Here is a 25,874-nt window from a genome sequence, read left to right on the forward strand (position 1 = left end):
AAGATTGTTTATGAGAAAAAAAATTCCATGCTCTTGAAAAATACATTTTTCATCAGACAGCGACGATATTTAATATAATAATGTTGCCTACGATGCTAAAATACAGCCAAATTTACTTAGCTTAGAAAAGTAATTGTAAAGAGAGTGAGCGATTTTGGATTTGGGCTTAAAATTTCCATCACAAGAATTTCAATATGCCATCTACCCTGTCTAAGGTCTACACCAGGTGTTACGGCCATACGGACCCATCACTGAGTTTCACGTGAGTCATAGGTTACTTCATTACTATATCACAGCAGGAGAGCACTGTTCTTCTTCACCTGAGGGGCAAATCACAGCAAGACACCAACTACCACACACGCATCATACCTAACCCTTCATTAGTCCAGTATAATACTAGGTGACAAGGAAAAGCAGTGCTTTCGAAAGTAACGCATATAAGCAACCTCTCATTTAACTGAGCATGGGACTTCCATTTATTGTTGATCTGAACAATAATATATCTCGTCTTTATAATTTCTCAAATGCATATCCTGTAACCACTTGTGGTCTCTGAATTTGTGACTACATTTTCGGGACTCAGACACACTCACTCAGTTTAAGTCTAGACTAAAGACTCATCTATTTAGCCAGGCATACACCTAATTTATCCTCCAACTCACAATTAGGCTGCTTTAGTTTAGTCTGCCGGAACCAGAAACATTGATCATGATTTATATCTCTGCAATAAATTGAATGGCATCTATGCTTATATTATTTCATTTGTTTCCCTGTCTCAACCTCAGGACTCCTATCCTGAGGTCACCAGAACCGGCTGGATCCAGCACCATTCATGCTTCGTGTTGGACTCCACTGCAACGTGTTGCTTAATGATGATGACTAAATGCAGCCAGTGCCAGGCAAACATCACTTCAGTGTATTATGATGGGCTTCAGAGGATTAACTGATGCCAACTCCAACCATAAGACATGGGATACTTCATATGCCATTGTCTGAACCTTGGATTTAGGATGGACCACACCGAACCTCACCGAAATTACCGGCCAGGTTGAACTGCGTTTCACATCCCTGATCTCTGCCTGCATCACCTCGGTCTATTGATGGACTACGATCTTGAAATGGAATACATAGACTAACAATTGCCAACAAAAGCCTTCATCGGCCAATTAACAAGGACAATTGCATCTATGTGAACTTCTGCAGTTAATCCAGGATGGACTTCAAAGACGTTGGTCATTAATCTTACAGTTCAAACAAAATCGATGTTTAAACACTGACACTTAACACTTACTTAGTTATAATTTTAAACCATGACTTTAACTATACATAATTAATATTTACATTATATTCATGATGTTAGCCAGAGGGGAACTGGCCCCCACAGTGAGTCTGGTTTCCCTCAAGGTTATTTTTCTCCAATAATCAACATCTTATGGAGTTTTGTGTTCCTTGCCACAGTCGCTTTCAGCTTGCTCACTCTGGTTATTAATACAATTATTATTTAATTACTTATTTTTACACACGATAAACAATCATATTTTATCTAATTACACAATGATGATTCATCGACATTATAGACATTAGTTTTATCTTCTGTAAAGCTGCTTTGAAACGATGTGTGTTGTGAAAGGTGCTATACAAATAAAATTGACTAGACTTGACATGCATTATAAACTATATGTTGAATATAGCATGCTTCAAATGAACTGTGCCGCTGTATGTTGATATCAGGCACACTAAAATGTTCAGGGAAGCCTTGGGCGTGATAATGTATGACTTTCATTTTTTTTTTTTTTTTAAAACAGATTTTTACTTTAGGCACATGTAACTGGGAAAAAAGTAAACCCCTTTTTTTTGGCACAGTGGTTGATGGCCATTGAGTAGGTGGCCCTTCACTGCTGTATAGGACATATTAACATTTACACAACAAATGCAATGTGGTCATCAGGGGCACATTAATGCACGGGCTGAAGCCCAGAAGGCCCACAACTCCCAGTAGGCCAAGCTCATGGTATTCGACATCCCATTTTCCCCTGTTCATGTTCACGGGAGGAGCGCATCTAAATGCTTTTAGCCGGAGATGCAGTTGTTTACACAGAGACGGTGCGTGACCGTGAAAGGCATCCGTGAAGTGCATGTTCAAGGCAAAGCAGTTCCAAGGATTTAGCCTTCTATTGCATGCAGAAAACCTTTTTGTACTACAAAGGCATTAATTAATAATTCCAGAGGTAATTGACATCTCTCTCTGTGTTTGTGGCAGAACAGATGCTAGTAGGAAAGCATTATTGTCACCAACAGAAACTAAAGGATCTTAAGGAATGTTACAGTGATTGAAACCACAAGGTTGCGTTAACTGAAAATGTGTCATTATATACCAAATATTTAATTGGCAGATAATTCCAAAAGGTTGTCTGTCATTTTGGCTGATAAAAAAATAAAACATTTAGGAGACATGACATAGGACTAGTTTTAATCATCCTTATGCGTTTTAACTCTTTAGGTTGCGTGAGTAAAGAGAGAGCGCTCTCATCCAAGATTGTGGGAAAACAATTTAATGCAAAAATAACACAAAAGTAACCAACGACAGATAAAAATAATAATGCTTATAATATGATGACTATTTGTTGTGCAACCTCTGATTGGAGCGCATATTCTGTACCATGTGGTGGCACTTTGCACTGGAACATTTCTTCCTTTATTTCATTTAACAGGTTTATCGCCCACCCTAGGCTTCAGTGATCCAATCAAAAAACATTATGGACATCAATTACACCTGAATTAGAGCTGAGCACTTGTCATTGGATCACTCGAGACAGATGTTAATATATCAAATGTAAACAGGGTCTAAAAGCAGAAGAGTTATTTCTGCTTGTTTACGAGCTAGGTTTTGGAGATCTGACCTGTGTCCCTGATATTCTTTTAAATAAACATTAGAGTTGGAGAGCTCAGTGGATGAAGACTTTGGTATTTTATGTTGTTTGCTCTGTATACTGCGGACTCGCCCGACCATAACACTGTTTGTTTTCTCTGCAGTACAGCGGGGAAATGCTCTTTTAGCATTCCACATCAGTAGCGAAGCAACTGCCTCAAACCAGGATCATCGATTCAGGTCAGGGGAACAGGGTGACAATGCATATATGTGGCTTAGCTAAGATCTGCCGGTGAGAGAGGGGAAAGTCAGTGGAGAGAGCTGAATTCTTACAGGCCCCATTGCTGATTCCACCGAAACACATCATCGTACACTGTGCCATGAGTCCCAAGTGCCAGACTTACAGTTGTAGAGAAGATGCGGCCCCCTCCAGCAGGAGCACAGCTCCACAGGGAAATGATACAATGCAATCACTAGAACAAAACAGAGCCCTGACCCAAACTGTGGAGGATCAACCCAAAAACAGCAGGGGTCCACTCACCTACAACTATCTTAAATCTCCTCTCTTATGAGCGCATCCAGAGAAATCTCAGAGGATGAAAGAGTTACCCCAAACCCTTCTCCTTCAGATACTTCATCACTATATCACAGCAGGAGGCACTGTTCTTCTTCACCTGAGGGGCAAATCACAGCAAGACACCAACTACCACACACGCATCATACCTAACCCTTCATTAGTCCAGTATAATACTAGGTGACAAGGAAAAGCAGTGCTTTCGAAAGTAACGCATATAAGCAACCTCTCATTTAACTGAGCATGGGACTTCCATTTATTGTTGATCTGAACAATAATATATCTCGTCTTTATAATTTCTCAAATGCATATCCTGTAACCACTTGTGGTCTCTGAATTTGTGACTACATTTTCGGGAGGATCAACCCAAAAACAGCAGGGGTCCACTCACCTACAACTATCTTAAATCTCCTCTCTGATGAGCGCATCCAGAGAAATCTCAGAGGATGAAAGAGATGTTTGGTTGCAGAGATATAACCCAAGAAGGCAGAACTAAAGGTAGACTCAGGGTTATACAGGCCCATGGGGAAGATCCTCTGGGTATGAGTTTTTCATAATTAAGATATCCATGAAGTTTATGATTCTGATTCAATTTGACGATTCTGGATCCTAAATGATTCCACTAATGACTATTTTTAAGAAAGCACCAAATTATTGATCCTATCTATATTACATGCCAGCCATTTACCATGTTTTGTTTATTTATGGGTGTTTCTTCAACTTTGGGCACTTTTAGCCATGAGAATCAGGAGTGGTGGTGGCGTAGTGGTCTAAAGCACATAACTGGTAATCAGAAGGTCACTGGTTCGAACCCCACAGCCACCACCACTGTGTCCTTGAGCAAGGCACTTAACTCCAGGTTGCTCCGGGGGGATTGTCCCTGTAATATGTGCACTGTAAGTCGCTTTAGATAAAAGCGTCTGCCAAATGCATAAATTTGAACGTAAATCAATTAGTCGTAAGTAAAATCCAGTTAAAAATGTTTCACACTCTCACTAGTTTATTTAATTTGTCTACTTACAATGTCCAGCAGTGTATGCAAGTACATGTATACTAGATTTATATAATTATGTGGTGAAAATGATTGAAATGACATTTTTAATGTTTTTGAAATACAATGTCAGACTCATTTGACACTAATTTCATAGCTAACATTAGAAGTTTCAAAACACACACAATTTTCACACTTTTTTGCATAATTTGGCAAAATTACAGCATGATTGGAAATGATACGCCAAATACATTTCTGCTCACAAGTGATATTTACCTTTTCTTTGGTTTCTTCAAACATCAATTGTCTTAAATTTCATCTCAAGCATGCTCGTCACTGACACTTTTGTCAACTTGGTTAACAAGTACAGTAACTTTGGGGGTCTGGGTAGCTCAGCGAGTATTGATGCTGATTACCACCCGTGGTGTCGCGAGTTCGAATGCAGGGTGTGCTGTGTAACTCCAGCCTAGAGCCCGAAGCCATTTGTTTTGGGAAAATGGCTGGCTGATGAAGTTATTGGCTGGCTAGCCGGCTCAGCCAAAACCTAAATGGCTGCTGCAGCCACCAAAATTATCATAGCTGCAAATGGCTGAAGCTGCCACTTCATGTCTACAGATGTCTATGTTATACTGATTTACTAGATCTCAATATTTCCAAGCAATGCATGGCTTACACTATATTTCTACAAAATGCAATACAATGTAATAAAGAAAACACCAGATTTTACTTTCACAACGTATGTAAATATTTATTTTGTAGTCTGTATGCTACTAAACATTTTCAAATAGCCTACAATGTGTTGTGTTTAGGCTAAATGTATGTAGGCTAAGTTGTATACAATAACTTGGCATTATCATGGATGAAGCTTATCATATTACACCTTGATTAAGAACGCAAACTTTTGTTGAATTTATGAGAAATCTACAGACGCAAACAGACGAAGTGTAGTAAAATAAAGACCTAAATGTGTATTTCGGACTTTTTTTCACCACAAGTCTGAAAGAAGACATGTTATCGAAGACAAATATCCAAAAATCTCAAAATTGACCAGTAAAAAAAAAAACTATGTTTTTGCCTGCCGTGTCTCGCCTTAATATAAACACACACTGTTATCAGTATTATTTTGGACAAAGTTTTGCACATTTCACTTCAATGTACACTGAAGCATGCGTCGTGAATTAGCAATGTGGAAACGGTGGTTTGTTACTGCAGTAATATCACGTTCAGTGCTATAAATCTCTCCGTTCCAGAATATTTGGTTCATAACATCAATCTTTGATTCAGGTGTTTGTGCAACCGTGCCCTGAAGATTTAACAAAAGTCAAAAAAAAAGTAAGTAGGAATTAGGAAAGTATGTGAGAAGCTTGCTTCTTTCCGCCATTTCACCTCAGTGCGAGAAAAAAATGCATCGCTTCTTGTGTACGGAAAACGAGCAATTTTAATTGGTCGTCAATTCACTGTGAGTCTGTGTATCGTAGCAACGAGCATAAGACTGTGCTGTTATGAATCCAGTGGGAAAATCGATCTCGTGTATTGTTTATATATTTCGTGTGTGTATGTCTCTATGTGATATAATTACTATTTGATGCAAATAATTCTAGCCGGCTCAGCCAAACTTTATCAGATGGCGGCTCAATTTGGCTTACGAAATTATTGGCTGACGGCGGCTGAAATTCTAAATGGCGCAAATGGCGGCGGCTTCGGGGTCTACTCCAGCCAGGTCTCCTAAGCAACCAAATTGGCCTGGTTCTAGGGAGGGTAGAGTCACATGGGATAACCTCCTCGTGGTCGTGATTAGTGGTTCTTGCTCTCAATGGGGCATGTGCTAATTTGTGCATGGATCATGGAGAGTAGCATGAGTTTCATACATGCTGTAAGTCTCCGTGGTGTCATGCACAACGAGTCACATGATAAGATGCATGGATTGACGGTCTCAGAAGCGGAGGCAACGGAGACTTGTCCTCCACCACCCGAATTGAGTAACCGCGCCACCATGAGAACCTATTAAGTAGCGGGAATTGGGCAGAAATTTGCGAGAAAAGGGTATAAAAAAAAAATTTATTGGGGGAAAAATTTTTAGTGTGGTGAAACTGACGCACAATTATTGGACATACGTAATTTTGGGAAAATTGATAGAATAATTTTCACGCATGAAATATTGAGGTGCTTTATGTATCTCTGTGTTTAGATTATTATAGTTTTAAACATGCAATACATGTAATCTATTTTAATAATGGATTTTCATAGTTTCATTTTTAAAGACTAAAATATGTACATAAAAAGCATTTTAAAATGATCTAAAATAAAACAAATAAAGGCCTGGTAAAAAAATGTCCAAGTCCTTGCTCAGACTGCCACTAAATATCAGATTTTTTGGCATATCCAGATTGTATCCAGATGAGTTTTTGAATAGTCTGGACAGCAAAAAAACACATGAAATCTGATTTTTCCGAATCTGATTCAAACCACATCAGGAGGTGGTTTCAAATGCGATTGAAATCTGATTTTTTCAGATGTGTCTGTGACGTAATGAAGCTAGGAAGCAAGTTGCAAGTTGACAATTAGTTTATTGACAGTCAAATTGAGAAGATAGGGGAAAAGTCCGGGGTGATGGTCTAGTGGCGCAGAGTCTCCAATGGTCAGATGATCGTGGTGAGAAGAGTGAAGAGAAGTGTTGAACAGACACGGCGAATCCGGGTAACAGCAAACAGGACACTGAAACAGGGACAACGAGAGAACTGGACTGGAACTCTGAAGAGCGAACAACACCGGACATCACAAACAACGATCTGACAAGGAGATGAGAGAGTGGTGAGAATTTAAAGGGAATGGGAATGAGTAACAGCTGGTGAGAGGAGTGATTGCGGCAGAGCGCTAATCATGGTACAAACAACACGCACATTCCACACACAACACACACTAAGAACAAGGCACGAGACAAGGAAGAGACATAGGATTAAATACCGTGACAGTACCCCTCCCCTAGGAGCGCCTCCTGGCGTTCCCAGGCTCCCTACCTGCCGATTGTAGTCATCGATAAGGGAGTGATCCAGAATGTCTCTGGCGGTACCCAACCTCTCTCCTCCGGACCGTAACCTTCCCAGTCCACCAGGTACTGAAATCCGCGTCCCCTCCGTCTTGAGTCCAGAATACGGTTGACCGAATAAGTAGGTTCCCGTCTACGAGTCGCGGCGGGGGAACGGAACCGGCGGGTTAATCGCGGGAATAAAAGGCGGGTTTTATTTTGGATACATGAAATACGGGGTGAATTCTCCTGTACGCTGGAGGAAGGTTGAGGCGGACTGCCACCGGACTAACGATCTTGGTGACAGCGAGCGGGCCAATAAATTTAGGTGCAAGTTTATTAGATCACGGAGCGTAGAGGAATGTTCTTAGTAGAAAGCCACACTTTTTGACCAACGGCGTATCACGGGAGGCCTAGACCGGTGGCGATCAGCTTTGGCCTTGGTGCGTGACCCCACTTGGAGTAGAGTCTCCGGGCCCTAGTCCAAGTCGCGGTGACACCTCTGGACCGAAGCGTGGCCGGAGGGACCGCGACTCGGATTCCAGACTAGGAAAAATAGGTGGCTGGTAACCTACACTACACTCAAGCGGAGATAGGCCCGTGGATGATACTGGTAGCGTGTTGTGGGCGTACTCAACAAAAGACAGTTGCTGACTCCATGAGGAAGGATTCTTGGATACCAAACATCGTAGCGTTCTCTCCAGATCCTGGTTGGCTCGCTCAGATTGACCATTGCTCTGGGGATGAAACCCTGAGGACAGACTAACAGTCGCTCCCAGTAATTTACAAAATTCTCGCCAAAATTTGGACACAAATTGGGGTCCTCTGTCAGAGACCACATCTGTCGGGAGGCCATGTAGCGAAGAGCGTGGTCAATGACAATCACCGCTGTCTCCTTGGCAGAGGGTAATTTGGGCAAGGGAATGAAGTGGGCGCAGCCGAGAACCGGTCCACCACGGTTAAAACTACCGTGTGTCCCTGTGAGGGTGGGAGGCGGTGATAAAATCTAGAGCGATATGGGACCAGGGTCTCGATGGCACCGGCAGCGGTTGAAGTAACCCGTCTGGGGTCGATTGGAACTCTTACCAGTGGCGCAGACTGAGCAAGCCAAAACAAAACTGTGAGCGTCACGAACCATCAAAGGCCACCAGAATCGTTGCTTGACTAAAAACTTAGTTCGATTAACTCCTGGATGACAAGCCACATTAGAACAATGTCCCCACTGAATAACGCTGGACCGTAACCCCTCCGGCACAAACAAGCGGTTCGGTGGGCACCGAGCGAGGCGTTACCCTTCTAAGGCCGTCTTGACCTTCGATTCGATCTCCCATGTGAGTGTAGAGATGAATAGAGTCTCTGGTAAAATGCACTTTCGGGAGTAGGCGAGCGTTGGAGTGATCAAAAATACGTGATAAAGAATCGGGTTTGATGTTCTTGGAACCCGGCGATGCGAGAGAGTAAAATCAAAGCGACCGAAAAAAGAGCCCACCGAGCCTGCCTGGAGTTTAATCTTTTAGCTGTCGCGAATATATTCCAAATTCTTGTGATCGGTCCAGGCGATAAAAGGTACCCCGAACCCTCCAACCAGTGGCGCCATTCCTCCAAAGCTAACTTGACTGCCAACAACTCTCTGTTACCAATGTCATAATTACGTTCGGCCGAGGACAAGCGATGAGAAAAAAGCAGCGCAAGGGTGTATCTTGTCGTCTGAAGGAGAGCAGCTGGGATAGCACTACGCCTACCCCCACCTCTGATGCATCGACCTCCACCACGAACTGGCGTGATGGATCAGGGGTTATCAGGATGGGGGCTGAAACAAAGCAACCTTTCAGTTTGGCAAGCGCAGCCTCAGCTGCGTCTGACCACCTGAGCGTTGTTCTGGGGAGGTCAGGGCGGTCAGAGGTGTGGCTAGTTGACTGAAATTGCGAATGAAGCGCCCGGTAGAAATTGGCGAACCCCAGGAATCTCAGTAGGGCCTTACGAGACTCTGGACTTGGCCAATCTACCACAGCCTTGATCTTCTCAGGATCCATGCGCATTCCCTCAACCGACACGATGTACCCTAAGAAAGGAACAGACTGTGCATGAAAAGCGCATTTCTCCGCCTTGACAAAAAGCCCATTCTCTAGCAATCTCTGAAGCACTAGCGGACGTGCTGCACATGTTCCTGGAGAAGAAGAAAAAATCAATATGTCATCCAGGTAAACATATATGAACTGATCAACCATGTCTCGCAGCACGTCATTGGCGAGTGCCTGGAAGACCGCTGGGGAGTTGGACAAGCCGAGCGGCATGACCAAGTATTCAAAGTGCCCCTGGGGGTGTTAAAGCGGTTTTCCATTCATCCCCCTCCCTGATCGCGGACCAAATGATAAGCATTACGTAAATCCAATTTACGTGAAGATGGATGCTCCCTGCAACCTCTCAAAAGCTGAAGACATCAGCGGTAGAGGATAAGTATTCTTTACCGTGATGTTGTTCAACCCGATAATCAATGCAAGGTCGCAGAGATCCATCCTTCTTCCCCACAAAAGAATCCGCCCCGGCTGGAAGAGGAAGAGCGGATGAATCCATTAGCTAGAGAATCAGAAATATATTTCTCCATAGCCTCCCTCTCTGGAATCGAGAGTGAATATAACTTGCCCTTAGGCGGAGATGTACCTGGCAATAACTCTATGGCACAGTCATAGGGGCGATGTGGAGGAGAGAAGCGCCCGAGACTTACTGAACACCTCCTTCAGGTCCAGGTACTCCGCGGGCACGTTAGATAAATCCACCGCCTCTTCCTGAAAAACAGGGACAAAAACAGGCGAACAGGCAGAAACAAGACAAGACTTATGACATTGAGTGCTCCACGCTGACACAGACTTAGACTGCCAGTCCACTTTAGGGTTGTGATGGGTGAGCCAGGGATGACCAAGGGCGATGGGGGCAAGAGGAGTGTCCAGTATGTAGAAGGAGATGGTCTCGGTGTGATTGCCTGGCGTGGCAGAGTGATGTCTTCAGTGGCTAGGGAAATGGTGGGAAGTTTCTGGCCATTGAGAGCGTGAACAGCGATCCGGTGAGTGAGAGACTTGAGGGGACTTGGTGGTTGAGTGCAAAAGTGTAGTCCATGAAATTTCCTTCGACCCCAGAATCCAGAAGTGCTTTCGACAGTCGTGGCGGTGATTAGACCATTGAAGACTTACGGAAGGAGGGTAGATGTGGATGAGGTCTTCTCGTGGAGATCCCACCCGATAGTAGCCTCATACTTGCTATCAGGCGGATCCTTTTAAAGGACAGTTGTAGGCAAAATGTCCAGCACCACCACAGTACAAACACAGTCCCTGGGATCTCCGCCTTTCCTTCTCCTCCCGGAAAGCCGGGCTCGACCCACCTGCATGGGCTCGGGATCACAGAGCGGGGCTGAGCAGCGTCCCGCCTCCAGAACATTGACCGCCTAATCCTCTCAAGAGGCGGTTGGTTTGTACTACGCTGTTCCATTCTGGATAACCTTGCGTCCACTCTAAGCGCCAAGGCGATCAAATCGTTTAGCTTGGTGGGGAGATCCATGGCGTATATCTCCTTTTGGGCGCGATCAGCCAGCCCATGCAGGAACATGTCCCACTGCGCCTCCTCGTTCCATTGGCTCTCCGCCGCTAGCGTCCGAACTTCGATAGAAAAGTCTGATACAGATCTCTCCCCTGGCGCAAGTCGACCAGCACTCTGGCTGCCTCTCTACCGGAGACAGCACGGTCGAAAGCTTCGCTTCATCTCCGCGGAGAGTGCTTGAAAAGAGGTGCAGCATTCATCTTGATTCTCCCACACCGCCGTTCCCCAAAGGGCGCTCTCCCAGAAAGTAGCGTCAGGACAAAAGCGACCTTGGTTCTTTCATCACAGAATGTTCTGGGTTGTAAAGAAAAATGCATTGAGCATCGTGTTAGAAAAGCTCGGCAAAAATTAGGTTCACCTGAATATAGCTCTGGAACCGGTAGGCGGGGCTCCGACTGGGAGGGGCTGGTGGTGGTTGAGGAATCAGCGGTCGCGGGTGGCGCAGTGGGAGCTCGCAGAAGTTGAATTTGCTGGGTGAGTCCGGACACCTGCGCCACTAGAGCCTGGACAGCCGAGCCGTGTCATTGAGATTCTTCTCCTGGTTCTCCATCACGAAGTCTGCTGTTCATCACGAATTCTTCTAGGCTGTCTGAATTGTTACTCGCTGCTTCCATCTTGTGGTCAGATCGTTCTGTGGCGTAATGAAGCTAGGAAGCAAGTTGCAAGTTGACAATTAGTTTATTGACAGTCAAATTGAGAAGATAGGGGAAAAGTCGGGGTGATGGTCTAGTGGCGCAGAGTCTCCAATGGTCAGATGATCGTGGTGAGAAGAGTGAAGAGAAGTGTTGAACAGACACGGCGAATCCGGGTAACAGCAAACAGGACACGAAACAGGGACAACGAGAGAACTGGACTGGAACTCTGAAGAGCGAACAACACCGGACATCACAAACAACGATCTGACAAGGAGATGAGAGAGTGGTGAGAATTTAAAGGGAATGGGAATGAGTAACAGCTGGTGAGAGGAGTGATTGCGGCAGAGCGCTAATCATGGTACAAACAACACGCCCACACAACACACACTAAGAACAAGGCACGAGACAAGGAAGAGACATAGGATTAAATACCGTGACAGTGTCTCAGTCCGGACACTCTGGCTGCTCAATTCGGATTTCAAATGGTCTTTTGCATCACTCTTAATGCGACACACAACGATGACACCGGTACTGGACAGAGCACTTATTTGGAGAGCGAGATGATCTCCATTTTTCCCGTATCTGTTTTGAAAGCATCGTCAAGCGGGTACGCCTACGTCGTTACCAAAGCAACCCATGCAGATAGGTTGGTTTGGTCTTGACGCACAAATCTGATTTGAACATTTGCAAATAATAGTGCGGACAGTCTGCCTGAAAAGATCTGATTTGAGAAAAAAATCTGATTTGCCTGCAGTCTGAACATAGCCCAAGTCAGTTTTAAATTTACCTTTGACCACTATTCATAATGTTTTAGTTTTGTTAAGTAGCAGTACAGAAAACACTGTCGGAGAGTATTTAATTAGGATGTTCCGTCTGCATTCCTCATGACGGAAAATTAATCGGTTCTCGATTCCCAAACCTAATTGATAATGTTGTTTGAATTAGGACAAACAAAGACAGAACAAGAGACCCCAGATGAGATATCTTGGCCACAGATATAGCAATGGACTGCGGCTGATCTGTAAGACTATTAATCTTCACACACAATCTAATTTGTCAATCAGACCTGACCAAGTACCCATGAAACATAGTCTTTGCGTCTCCATTTGATATGTTTTAAGCTAGGGGTGTACAAATATCAGTGGTAGCAGTGCTTTGAAATGAGCCTACCTGAGTGGACAAGCTTGAGATGACAACTACAGTAACTGTGTTAGCACAGCTTGCCCAGACAGAGTTTTCTAAGGCAAGTAACGTCCTCAGAGGATCTGAACCAATTGTGAGTTTTCTGCAAGAGTCTGGGTTCCACAGTTCCCCTATAAGACAGAAACACACACAAGTCACAACAGATGAATCACAAGACGACGTCATTTATTCCCTAAAAGGCAAAGGGAAACTTAGGTGTATATCAACAGATCTTGGTATTTGAAGAAGGGCTGGGTATGCTGTATCAAATATTTATTTTTATATGAATTAATACATTTCTATATTTACAATATAATCGCAATGATTTTGCTGCCGATATTAAATGAAGCAAAATCCAAAATATCATGATGGTTTTAAAGCGATACTATTTGGACATTAATTCTTATTACCCATATTTCCCCTCTCTGAAAATGTCTCTATCGCCTATGCAGATTGGAGCAAGTATATCATTTTAAAAAATGCATCCATGAGACACTGCAGAAAAAGTGTAATATTGGATATAATGGAGCTGAAATGGCTGCGATGCCCACACACGCCCAGTCTCCACATACCTGGGAGTGCCCGCTTGCTAAACTTTTTAAACGTTAATATACTCCCTGTTTCAAAATTATAGCTACAATACATAAACAATTTGCATGTAAACATGATTTTAGTGTGATAAAATCCCTTACTAACATCAGAGTGGTGGTGGTGTAGTAATCAGAAGGTTGCTGGTTCGATCCCCACAGCCACCACCATTGTGTCCTTGAGCAAGACACTTAAATCCAGGTTGCTCTGGGGGGATTGTCCCTGTAATAAGTGCACTGAAAGTCGCTTTGGATAAAAGTGTCTGCCAAATGCATACATTTAATTTTAATGTAACATTTTCTGTGTAAATTTATATAGCCAATTCCGTAGCCATGATGATGTGGTCAACAAACCCTAATACCCTAAAATAACTATTAAAACGAAAATATAAACAGCTTTACAGAACAATTAATGTAGGTGCTTTAATACATTTTTAAGTTTAAAATTTCTGGCTTTAAACCCTCCAAAAATTGGCCGCATTGACTTCTATTGTAAGTGCCTCACAGTAACCTTGATTTTTTGTAAAAAAACATTTCTGAGCTTAGAACCCAGAATATTCCTTTACTATTTTAAATGTACTTGGCTACAATGGCTGTTTGATTAAAATTATGGTTCCTCTGATTAAATTTTTTTAGCAAATACTGTACATACAGTAGGCCTATTTGCAGAGACATATTACCGCCAATAGGCAGAAACATATAGAGATTTCATTTTTGTAGTCATATCACCTAGTCCTAATTTGAAGTAATTCTAGTTTGACTTGACCTATTTTGCAAATGTACCCTGACACTTTTAACTTGCATATCCTGAAAGAGAAATAAAAGTACATGGCTTTACAAAACAATGAGGCTGGTAAAATACTTTGCTTAAAGGCAAATCACTAATCCTATCAGGTGGAACATTTCAAACGTGGCCAACGATAGTCAATGCTAGCCAATTAGCATGTTATTTCCCTTAAAAACGCTTCACATAGCAGAGCAACAAAATGTTCTGCATGCTAATTTCACTGTTGTTGCCCTGAGCAAGTCACTGAAAGTAAATTGGTTTCATTAATACTCAAGAGTAAATCCTTGTGTGTTGCAAGACAAATATGTATAACTGGTGTAGGGACTGTATAATTTCTGGCTACGTCTTAAAAAACACACAGCAAAGCATGTTTGTGGACTGCCTACCTCAAAAGGAGCTAGCGCTTTAAATGCTAATGTGCTAACTGTGCCATGTTACTGCAGCTTGTTGTGCAATACAATTTATACATTTGTCATTCTCTACGAAATGCTCAAAACACGCCAGACCGTTTTTGTATTGAGTTTTAATCACACAGCGTTTTTGTTGCAGCCACTATGGACACTGGTGGACATTATGAGATGTACTGGTTTACATAAGATATTTCTTAGTCTTTTTCACCCCATTGTGGTGCATTAATAAAGCAAAATTAGTAAGGGAAGTGCAGTGAGACATTTAATTAACATTCCCATTTGTTTATTTCTGCCTTTGAAACCAGAATAGCTTTACAATGACTTCAGCCTTCCTTTAGGTTAATTGCATGGCATATTTAAAATGTCAGTCTTCACATTTTTTGTGCTTTGAAAAAATCACCTTGTACTCAAATGAAGGCCGCCTAAGATTGGGGGGAAGAGGAGGACTTATCTAAACCCTCCAAGCAACTGAAGATACAGTCTTTAGTTTATTACAGGAAAAGTAATAAAGTATAAGTGTTGGCGCTGTTTCCCGTGGTGTTTCATTCAGAGGGATTCTTATTGCTTCTGGGTGTAATATATTAGCGTATTTTCTTCCGAAAGCTAGACACCTCATTATTATCCTTATAAATTCTGCACTCTGTTGATTAAACACAACAAAACGGTCCTACCCTCTTAAACAAGAAGGCTCCCCCAAACAATTTTGTCTCGCTCATACGTTTCGAAAAGATTTCTGATTAATCTCATGCGAGACGCTGTGTTTATAACAATATTTGCTGTTTTGAGGGCAATGTATTGCTCCATAGAATAATTTGTACGACTCTTTGCATGAAAAAAAAAGAGAAAGAAGAAAGGCTTCTCAGCCCCTCCCCCAATTCTAGTCGGTACTTCCCAGGGACTGTGTTTGTTATTTATTTCTTTACACTACATGAATAGTAATATTCAATCGGCACACTGCACATCAGCATAATTAATCTTACTTTCCAACTCAGTGGAGGTAATTCCTTGTTGACAGCCAGGTAAGTAGTGCAATGTGATAAATCCATTGTGCCAGGCTGTCTGTCTTGCACACAACACAGTCCTTCCCTATATATCATGTCTCCAACATGATCACATGGGAAGTCGGCATGCTGTGTCCGAAAGTTCCGGTACCCTAGGATTGGCAACAGTATGCTGACTTACTGAATTGCCCTATCTCCCATCGGACATATTTGGAACGACTAAGCAACAACTACTTTCCCTCGTGGCACGACATTTGTATAAACAATCAGGAGCGTGATGAGGTTGTATTTTCATCCCTAACATTGCATTCTGTCTCTACAAATGGTTATGGTTAGATTTGAGTTTTGGTTGGGGGGTAGATTAATTAAAATAAACATTTCGCTTCACTGTTTTACACCCTGTTCAGCTGAAAACTATAATTTTTTAAACTGGCTTCTGGCAACCTCTCCTGCATATAAATGGATGTCACACCGCTTTAGCCTCTGGAGGCAGTGTTTTCAAATTCGGTCAACGTATATCGATTTTGGCTAAAGAAAAATCAGCACACACTTGCCGAATTTTATGAGCGATCAGGCTGATGCCATGTGTTCTGTTGTCATTAGCTCACACTTATCACAAATGAAGAGGACAGACTTGTGAAATCATGAATTGCTTTCAAGTTAATCCTGAATTCATTGGCTTGCTATAGAACTAATATGTCACCATAACAATCTTATCCCTGTCTCATCTGCAAATGCATTCAGAATACATGACAAAAGGAATATCTCTCAGATACTCACCAAGGCATTCAGCCTACTGAGAAGAGACTGAAAAAAAAAACATCCTTGAGTGTTTGAATGGAAGGTTGATGAAAGAGCAAATTGAACACGGGACAATCAGATTCATTTGTACTATTAATTTGATTTGATTACCCTTTCAGTCCCTTTCATTTGGGGACATACTAATAATTACCCATCTTAATTATCCCACCAAATTAGTGTTTAATCCCATTAGTAGGGAAAAGTAACTGTCCATTTATGTGCTAATGTGATGAAATGGAATAAAAACACAGCTAATAGGATAAAAATAACATAGACGTTTAAATCCGGGCTGATTATCCGGAATGCTAAACAAGCACCTGCAAAGTATTGAGGATGAATGGACTTAATGGTATTCTGCATAACACAGAAAACAAATAAATGAGTGTAAGACATGAAAGAGGATGTGAAGCTCTACAACAATACAATTATCCATAGAACATTATGTAACTCGTACCTCCATGATGTCTTTCGTATACCATCAGCGTTCCGTCCCGCAAGCCAGAAAACAGGAAGTTCCCGGAGTGTTTGAGACATAGAACTGGACAGCCTTTGGGGTTAGGGAGAGTCAAGAGACACTGGGCAGCAGTGTCCATACTGCCATAGACCAGGATGCTTTGGCAGAAAAAGATAGGAAAGACAGCTAAGATGCATGCTTGCGGCCAACTATGTTTTTAAGATGCAATGTCAAGCTAAAATACGTTACATTAAAACCTGCATTCGGTTTGTGAACAATGTCTAACTGCTTTTCAATGAAGAACACGTCCTGTGTGAATGCCTAGAGTTCGAGAGATGATATTTCAAAAGGGAAATTAACTTTCTCTGTGGCTTATCAATCACTGCCATTTCCATAAATAATATTCCAAAATATCTACTGTTCCTTTCATCCTTCTTAGTCACATTGATTTCTGAGAAAAGTGATCTTTTAGTTTTGTAACAAAATGAGTGTACCTCCATTTCTTCACAAAGGAAAATTCATCTAGAGTGCTGTGGAAAAGTATTTTCCCCATCCTGATATCTTATTTTTCATATTAAACTGTTTTAGATCTTCAAACGAGCTATAACATAAAACTAAGGCAACCAGAGTAAACACAGTACAGTTTTTTATTTTTATAAAAAAAATAATTTTGAAACAAAAAAGTTATCCAAAATGTATATCACCCATATGAAAAATGTACTGCCCCCTTAAACTTAATAGCTGGTTGTGCCACCTTCAGCAGCAATAACTACAACTAAATGCTTCCGATAACTGGAGATCAGTCTTTCACAACACTTTGGTGGATTTTTGGCCCACTCTTCTTTGCAGAATTGCTTTAGTTCAGCCACATTGGAGGGTTTTCGAGCATGAACTGCCCGATTCAAGGCCCTGCCACAGCATCTCAATCGGGTTCAAGTCAGGACTTGCACTAGGCCACTCCAAAACTTAAATTTAGCTTCTTTTGGCCATTCAGAGGTGGACTTACTTCTATGCTTTAGATAATTGGCTCACGGACTGATGACCGGACGTTCTCCTTTAGGATTTTCTGGTAGAGAGCAGAATTCATGTCTCCCTCAATTATTGCAAGTTGCCCTGAACCTGAAGTAGCAAAACATCCCCACACCATCACACAACCACCACCATACTTGACTGTAGGTATGAAGTTCTTTTATTGGAATTCTGTGTTTGATTTAAGCCAGATGTAACGGGACCCCTGTCTTCCAAACAGTCCCAATTTCAACTCATCAGTCCACAGAACATTCTCCTAAATGGTTTGAGGATCATTCAGGTGTGCTTTGGCAAAATTCATACAAGCCTTAATGTTCTTCTGGGTGGTTTTTGCCTCGCCACTCTTCCATGGAAGGAATTTTCGTCCAGTGTCTTTCTGATAGTGGAGTCATGAACACCTTGATGCAAGAGAGGCCTGCAGTACCTTGGATATTGTCCTTGGCTTTTTTGTGACTTCCTGGATGAGTCGTTGCTGTGCTGTTGGAGGATTTTTGGAAGGTCAGCTACTTCTGGACAGATTCTCTACTGTGCCAATTTTCTTCATTTGGAGATAATGGCTCTCATTGTTGTTCTTTGGAATCCAAGAGCCTTTGAAATAGATTTGTAAACCTTCCCAGACTGATTTATTTCAATCACCTTTTTCCTCATAATTTCTGGAATTCCTTTCGACCTTGGCATATCGTGCTACTGCGTGAGAACTTTAAGCCAACTTCATGCTGCTGAAAAGGTTCTATTCAGGTGTTGATTTCATTGAACAGGGCTAGCGGTAATCAGTAAATAGTCTAGTCCAGCTAAACCCCATTATCAATGCAGTTCCATATTTGGAGATTTAGTAACTAAGGGCAAATACTTTTTCACACAGCCCAGGCTGGTATTGGATAACTTTTTTTGCTTCAATAAATAACACTATCGTTTTAAAACTATATTTTGTGTTTACTCAGACTGCCTTTGTTTTATGTTATTTCATATGAATTTTGAATTTAGTATGAAATTTACACAAAAACAGAAAAATCTTTTCCACAGCACTGTGACTGAAATCTAAATTGACTGAATAGATTTGTTTATACCAAGGGAGCTAGATATTTAACAGGCACTGTCAACTGTGGTGTGACCTTTCTTTTTAAAACTGAGAAGCTTTAAATATTATAAAACAGATAGGTTGAACTCTAAATTGTGACTGGATGAGCTATGTGGTAAGACATTGTAAAATGACTTCAAAGCCCTCTCTGCCGGCCTAACATGACAAATATATTTTTCATCCTTTTATTCTCAATCATCTTTTTACCTATATATTATAGGTATTTAACCGATAGCCAATGTTTTCCACTCTTAATTAATTTACAAAAAAATAGAGAAAACCGAAAAATGCATCCAGTCAGAATTTTATTCCTTAATGCTTACAAGCGAAGTGTGACAACTGTTTCACAAATCACATGCCAGAAGCAGGGCGTGAGCCTGAGGTCTACCCCGTTAGGCCTTCAGAATTTCCTCAGAATCCCTCAACAGTGCAAATGAATGGGCAAATAAAGTCAGATTGTCAGATTCATCAGCCAATCAGATTGATTTATTTGTTCTTGGTGGGCGTAATTTTTAGGATGTGTCCTGGTCGAGGCCTTCTAGCTGGCCTTGAGTGACGCAATCACGCTTTTAGTGACATACGGAATTCAAGAGCGAAGAGTGTGAAAGTCTCACTGACAAATCGGCTGTCATCACTGCTGGTATTGCCGTTGAGAAAGAGATCCTTATGGATTTAAAATCACGAGATGTTCTGCATGACCGTGAGATTGCTTAATTTATTAAACAGGAAATGAGGACTGATTTTAACTTTAAGTAAATGTGTAAGTGCGTTTTGCATTCTTATAGCAACATCAGTAGTTTTCTAAGTGTAAATTAGGCTGATTGAGAATTCAGTGTCGGATCAAGTTTTGAAAAGTAGTGCTGCGATCCATTCAACTCGGAAAGTCGGATTTTACAACTTCCTACTAGGAAAAGTGCAATGGAATGTCATCTTGAAGTCAGAATTACAACTTTTAGGCTCATGCAGAAATTCTCAACTCCAATTTCGCTGAAATGTGGGTGCATGATGTCAAACAAACATGTCGGCACTCAGGGAGATATACAAAGTAAGTGATAAACTAGCGGGAAGTGATAAACTAGCGTAGTTCTAGCGGGAAGACTAGCAGCTGTACATCATCACATCATTAGCTGAGTAATTCCCAGCCAATTGCATGTAAGCCATTGCTTTATAAGTCTGCTCACAATCTATCACATTGCTGTTTCAGTGTGCTAACACGGCAACCTCCACCACCACAAGTTGAGCCCTGTCCCGCACGGGGGTAGGCTCCTCGCCCCTGCCTCCTATCTCCGGCAGGATATGATGGTTCCGAGTACAACTCCCTCGGACCGCCAGATGGGGCCTACGCCAAACGTAACATTACTTTTCTGTTTTAAATTCATCAAATAAATGGCATCTTAAACTTCACTCAAGCCTGCGTGTCTTCCCAATAGAAATTAATTTCACAAAACTGCTGTAGTTAAAATTACACTTGCTTGAGCATTTAGTGCCGTTTCATGTTCTGGCTGGAAAAAAGGTATCTCTTTCATGTTAATCTTACATCTGAAAAAATGCTTCATGATTGCGCCACATCATGAAGCATTATTGAGCATGTTGCTGGAATCTTATTGCATCGCGTCTGGTTAGAAAAGAGTGTAAACATACACCTGTATTTGCACATTATATATTACTACATCAAGTTGTTACGGTGTTTGGCAACTGCAAATTGGCAAAATACATTTTCTACAGTAGTCAATAACATATTATAGAACTGAGCAAAACTAGAAAAAATATATATATACATTCTCTATAGATATTTCTATGACCTTTTAAGACTTTGATTTGCATTTCTTTTCCAGGCCTGTGAATTAAACCGTTTCCTGATATTTCCAGGTTTTCCATGACCATGGGAAGCCTTTTAATATTCTAAAATAATTATTTATTTTACCTGCCATCATCGAGACCGGCACAGATAGTGTTTCCAAATCCAGTGGTGTTGTATGGACTGGTTTCAGCATCCTCTGAAGGGGTGGGCTCAGGCACGTATTCCAAACACCGCACATGAGCTCCCATCTGGATCGATTTTACGGGCCGAGGTGTGGGTCTGTTCAGGGAGAAGATGTCCACCTGGCCTTGAGAGCAATCACCTCCACTGGCTACCTGTAAAGACAGGTCGAAGACACCACTAGCTAAGTTGCGAATTCAATTTATGCGGAAACCTGGAATATCATGAAACAATGTGCAAATTAGACAGTTTCCATCCAATGTGCTTAAAGGAAGATTTTAGGTTCAATACAATTTAAGCTCAATCGTCAGCATTTGTTGCACAATGTTCTCTGAGGGAATTACATATGGTAAATGGGCTGCACTTATATAGCGTCTTTTTAACCTTAACGGTATTCAAAACGCTTTACACTGTGACACATTTACCCATTCATACACCAATGGCGGCAGAGCTGCCATGCAAGCTGCTAGCCTGCCATTGGGAGCAACTTGGGGTTCAGTGTCTTGCCAAGGATACTTCGGCATGTGGAGTCGTGTGGGCTGGGATTTGAACCACCAACCCTGCGATTAGTGGCCGACCCGCTCTACGAACTGAGCCGCAGCCACCCCATATTCATAAAGTACAGTATATTACTTTATAAATTGTATAGCAATACATTTGGTATTTTCATCATATTTTATGCACATGTCTTCTTATCAAATAAAAAAAAACTTTTGCTTTTTTTTGCACATTTTGGAGACTTTATTCGCATCTTGGTGTTTCCATCCAGCATTTTAATGCAATAATCTAAAATTTGCATAAACACGTGGACGGCATCTCAGCTACTGTTCGAGACATTCATCCAACCAAAACTGTTCTCACACCCATGAATTTTCATGTAGATTTAAGCAATCCATCTACATTTTTTTAATTATATCTCATCAAATCAAACCCATAGTCCTCTGCTTTATAATATCTCTGCAATTCATACACTATCACCCCTAATGAATACTTTCTGTCAGCTCAATAACTTCAAACATCTTTTTCTTTTCTTTTTTTACTCTGGGAATCTTTTCATCACTGAAGCAGAGAGAAAGGTAGGGTGGAGAGATGTCTCTGAAAGGAGCTGAGCTGTTTGACAATGGAGGGTTTCCTTTGGGCTGAAGATTGATCGGCTTCTTAAAACAGAGACTGAGATGACAAACTTGATCCTCTGTGAAATTACATGTAGCTGACAGAGTGTCTTCAGCACTGTGCTGCTCATAAATCCACAACTGATCTCAGTTCTGCTCCCATCCGTTCTCCTACAGAGGGCTTGAAGTTGCTTTAAAATGCAAACTCTTGTAACACATCTGGATTGCATTACATCATAAATTACTAATCCCTCTTTTAGTGAAAAATATTGTTTGTCTTCACCCCTTGCTCAAACGCATATCGTGATCTCTTGTTCATGCATAATGCAAGTGGCGCAACCCACTCGCTATTAGATATTAAACAAAATGGTCAGCATCCCATCATGTCTGCCGCACAAATTGGCTTGTCTCTCCTTGAGTGGCACTAAACTGCCTCAGTTACAAAATCCATATCAAACAGGCCTTCCAACTTCAAGAGGCGGTTTAACCGAGATGGAGAAATGCAGTTGGTTGGCTCTCCAGTCTAAGGCTCATGTTTAGAGGCCATCATTTATGATTAATTTAGGATACTGGGCAACTGCGGCCAGCCAAGTGGAGTGTAATCCCAACAAAAGTACAAGAACAAAACGGTGGAGAGAAGAGGCATGCTGCTGGACAGCAGAGATTCATTCTCACTCTGAGTCATGTTATGTGAGCAAAAGGCATAGGCTAAATATAGTCTTTAGCCTTTCAGTTTCTCCCTCTAATTTGCATGAAATCATTTGTCTGATTTGTATCAGAGTGTAGGATCTGGACAGGCCAAGGTCTCATGGGCCGGGAAGAACGAGGAAGAGCAAATAACGACATGTTGCAGCACCACAGGGGAGATACGGTGGGCTTATCTTCCGGCACAAGGCTCGGAAAATAACCGAATCTCCCTCCAGAAACGTGAACGCACGTGTACCCCTCCTATTTCAATTCCATTCCTCCACAGACTAGGTGGAATTACAATTCCCTGACAAACCCATCAGTACTTGTTTATAGGACTGGGTATCTAGAATCATTCCCTGGACTCTTTTTTTTGGCCGGGATGCTGTGAAAACAGCTTTTAAAGCCAATGCTCTGGAGAGCAGAGTATTAATTAGACTAAAATTGACTGTGAGGCTTGGGGGAATAAAGGAAGTTAGGGGATCAGGGCTTTATCGGTCTCTTTGTACACAGTGCGGACACAGTCTTTTACTTAAACACAGTCTCATGTCAATTCGTAATAATTTGTACGCCATGGCAAAATCTTACAATATCGCATGCCTTGTCTTGTATGAAAATGTACGACTTTTATTCACATACACACAACCAATCAACAAACACAATTTCAGATTGATGCAATACAGCCATACATTTTTTCCTAACCACTTATCAAACACATTATTTGTTCTGTGTTGCTTTAACAACATCTATGAATGTCATTGTGCAATGAAAAAACTGATGTATCTAAATATAATAACGCTGTGCTGGCCCTACCTAGTAAGTAACATAAGTGGCTGCATTGGGCCTCATGACCACCAAGGGGCCACCTACCACGGATTCAGTATAGCCAACTAATTATTTACTTAATAAGTGTTACTAGCACTGGACAAACAGCCCCGCAATATGCAAGCCAATAGACCGATGGAACCTGTCAAATCTTTATCATATTTTTACATTATTATTAAAGAAAAGGTACAGAGATATAACTTTGTCCATTTCACACATGTGCTTCTCAGAACTGGCATGGCGACATAAGCATACTGTAGCAGTTGAATTTCAATGCGGACGATTCAAGTTCACATCTGCCTTTAAGCTACGTCTACATTAGGCCGTATACATCCGAAAACAGCATTTTCGAAATACATATTTTAAATAGATACTACATTTTCATTTTGCTTGTTTTTGCACTGACAAATGGTGCTTAAAAAGACCCTGAAGATGCATTAAGGGGGACATAGGATACATTTGGATTTCATGTTGACTTTAAAGGTGAAGTTAGTAATTCCAGCACCACTAGTGGCACCATACAGAATTGCAAGAATAATGATTGTTTCCAAACAGGTTTCCCAAACACTCTGACCACCCTTTCTACCCCACCCCCATCTAATAAACGAAAGTAAATTCCCCGTTAAACAGCTTACGTAGCGCAACATTGCACACCCACTTTTTCAGCCTTCATGGTTTCAGAAGTATTTTTCCTATTCACTTTCTTTTCCATAGGGCTTCCATAACATGTTTCATAAAAGAGTGCTAAGCCATGAACTGAATCAGCCAGCTCTGAGGAAAATCACAACATTACAAACTTTGATTTGAAGCAAAGAGGTGCAAGACTATACTTAACGTCTTTAATGAGGAAGTGAACTACAACACCATGAAGCATTGCGAATGACAATCAAATAGAAAATTATGGAAACATATAAAACTTGTACATGTGTTGACTATAAGTATTGAAACTATTCATTTGACGTATAATTCAAATATTCATATGTAAATATATAAGTAGTTTGAAAGTGTAGGGATTCGATTGCATCATTCACTGTGCATCATGGAAGTGGGCGGTTCATGCAGAGCTCTTTTGGTGCGTATTTCTTTCCGCAGTGATTTTCTGATTGGTGGAACATTTCTTTTCAGGATCATGGATAGTGTAGTTCTTCAGCACAGGTTCTACTATTAAACACTTTTTTATGAAGTTGAAAAAATACAGAATGATGGATGGTTTTTAAAGTTTTATAAGCTATGGATTATAATCAGTTTTCGAACCAGACTCTTGTGCCCCAAACTCAAGCCATTGATTGAGCCAGAAATTGACCAGTAGAATAAATAAAATCCCAGAAATGTAAACAACACAAACAAGATCAAATCAATAGCTGAATTTGTGTTAGAGGTGAAAAGACTAACAAGAGTGAATCTGGCTGGCTTACTGTTTTCGACTAATTAAAAAAAAACTGCCATGAGAAAAAAAAACCTAGGAGCCCATCATATTGTGATCTCATTATGGTCACTGGTCATTTGAAACGGTGGCGGTGAAAAAGAGACGTTGTATGCAAGTTATACTTTGGCAAGTAGCATACAACTGCTATAATTTCCTCCCTTCTCACATTGCTCAGTCTAGCTGAGTTCACCAAGAAAATGATACCTGCTATAAGAGGAAGATGTGTTGATTGCTTTAGGGGTTGCTTTAACTCTTCTATACAGTAGTCCTGTGTACCCAGACATTTGACTAGTGCCATTAAATTGTGGCCAAGAACTGCTTACTAAATCAGTATGAGGCCGTATGAATGACATGTAACGCAACCAAACAGAGTTTAATTTGTTTTTCATTCCATTTAGAAACAGGTAAATCTGAAATCGTACATACCACAGTAATAAACCGCCTTGGACTGTAATCAGCTGTAAGAAATATGCATTCGTCTTCACTATATTACAGGCTGTACTGCTGAAAACAACTCACTTCTCAACTCACTTTTAGCGCCCTTCCGTTGACATTTCACCCGGAAAATGGAGCGCACACGTGCCCATTCGCCCAACAACACTTTCTGCTTTGGCCACTGGGGGCAGTATTTTGTATTTTGGTAAACGGGGACCGATTTCAGTTAAAGAAAAGTCTGATTTGTGTCCAAAATACATCTCATGGCTGAAGCACAGCATAGAAAATAATTTTACAAATGTTGCATAAAAGCACATATTAGCACATGTAATGAGATGCACTGGCAGCCCTTGAGAGTTGCTGATCCTAAATGGAGGCAGTGAGATATATTAAA

General features: G+C 41.4%; 1 pseudogene; it reads right to left on the reverse strand.

The window, feature by feature from the left end:
* LOC127632939 (rho guanine nucleotide exchange factor 10-like protein) overlaps window positions 1-25,874 on the reverse strand; it is a 173,067-nt pseudogene that overhangs the window by 23,192 nt on the left and 124,001 nt on the right.

This window comes from Xyrauchen texanus, chromosome 39 (genome assembly GCF_025860055.1).
Source record: "Xyrauchen texanus isolate HMW12.3.18 chromosome 39, RBS_HiC_50CHRs, whole genome shotgun sequence".
NCBI lineage: Eukaryota > Metazoa > Chordata > Actinopteri > Cypriniformes > Catostomidae > Xyrauchen > Xyrauchen texanus.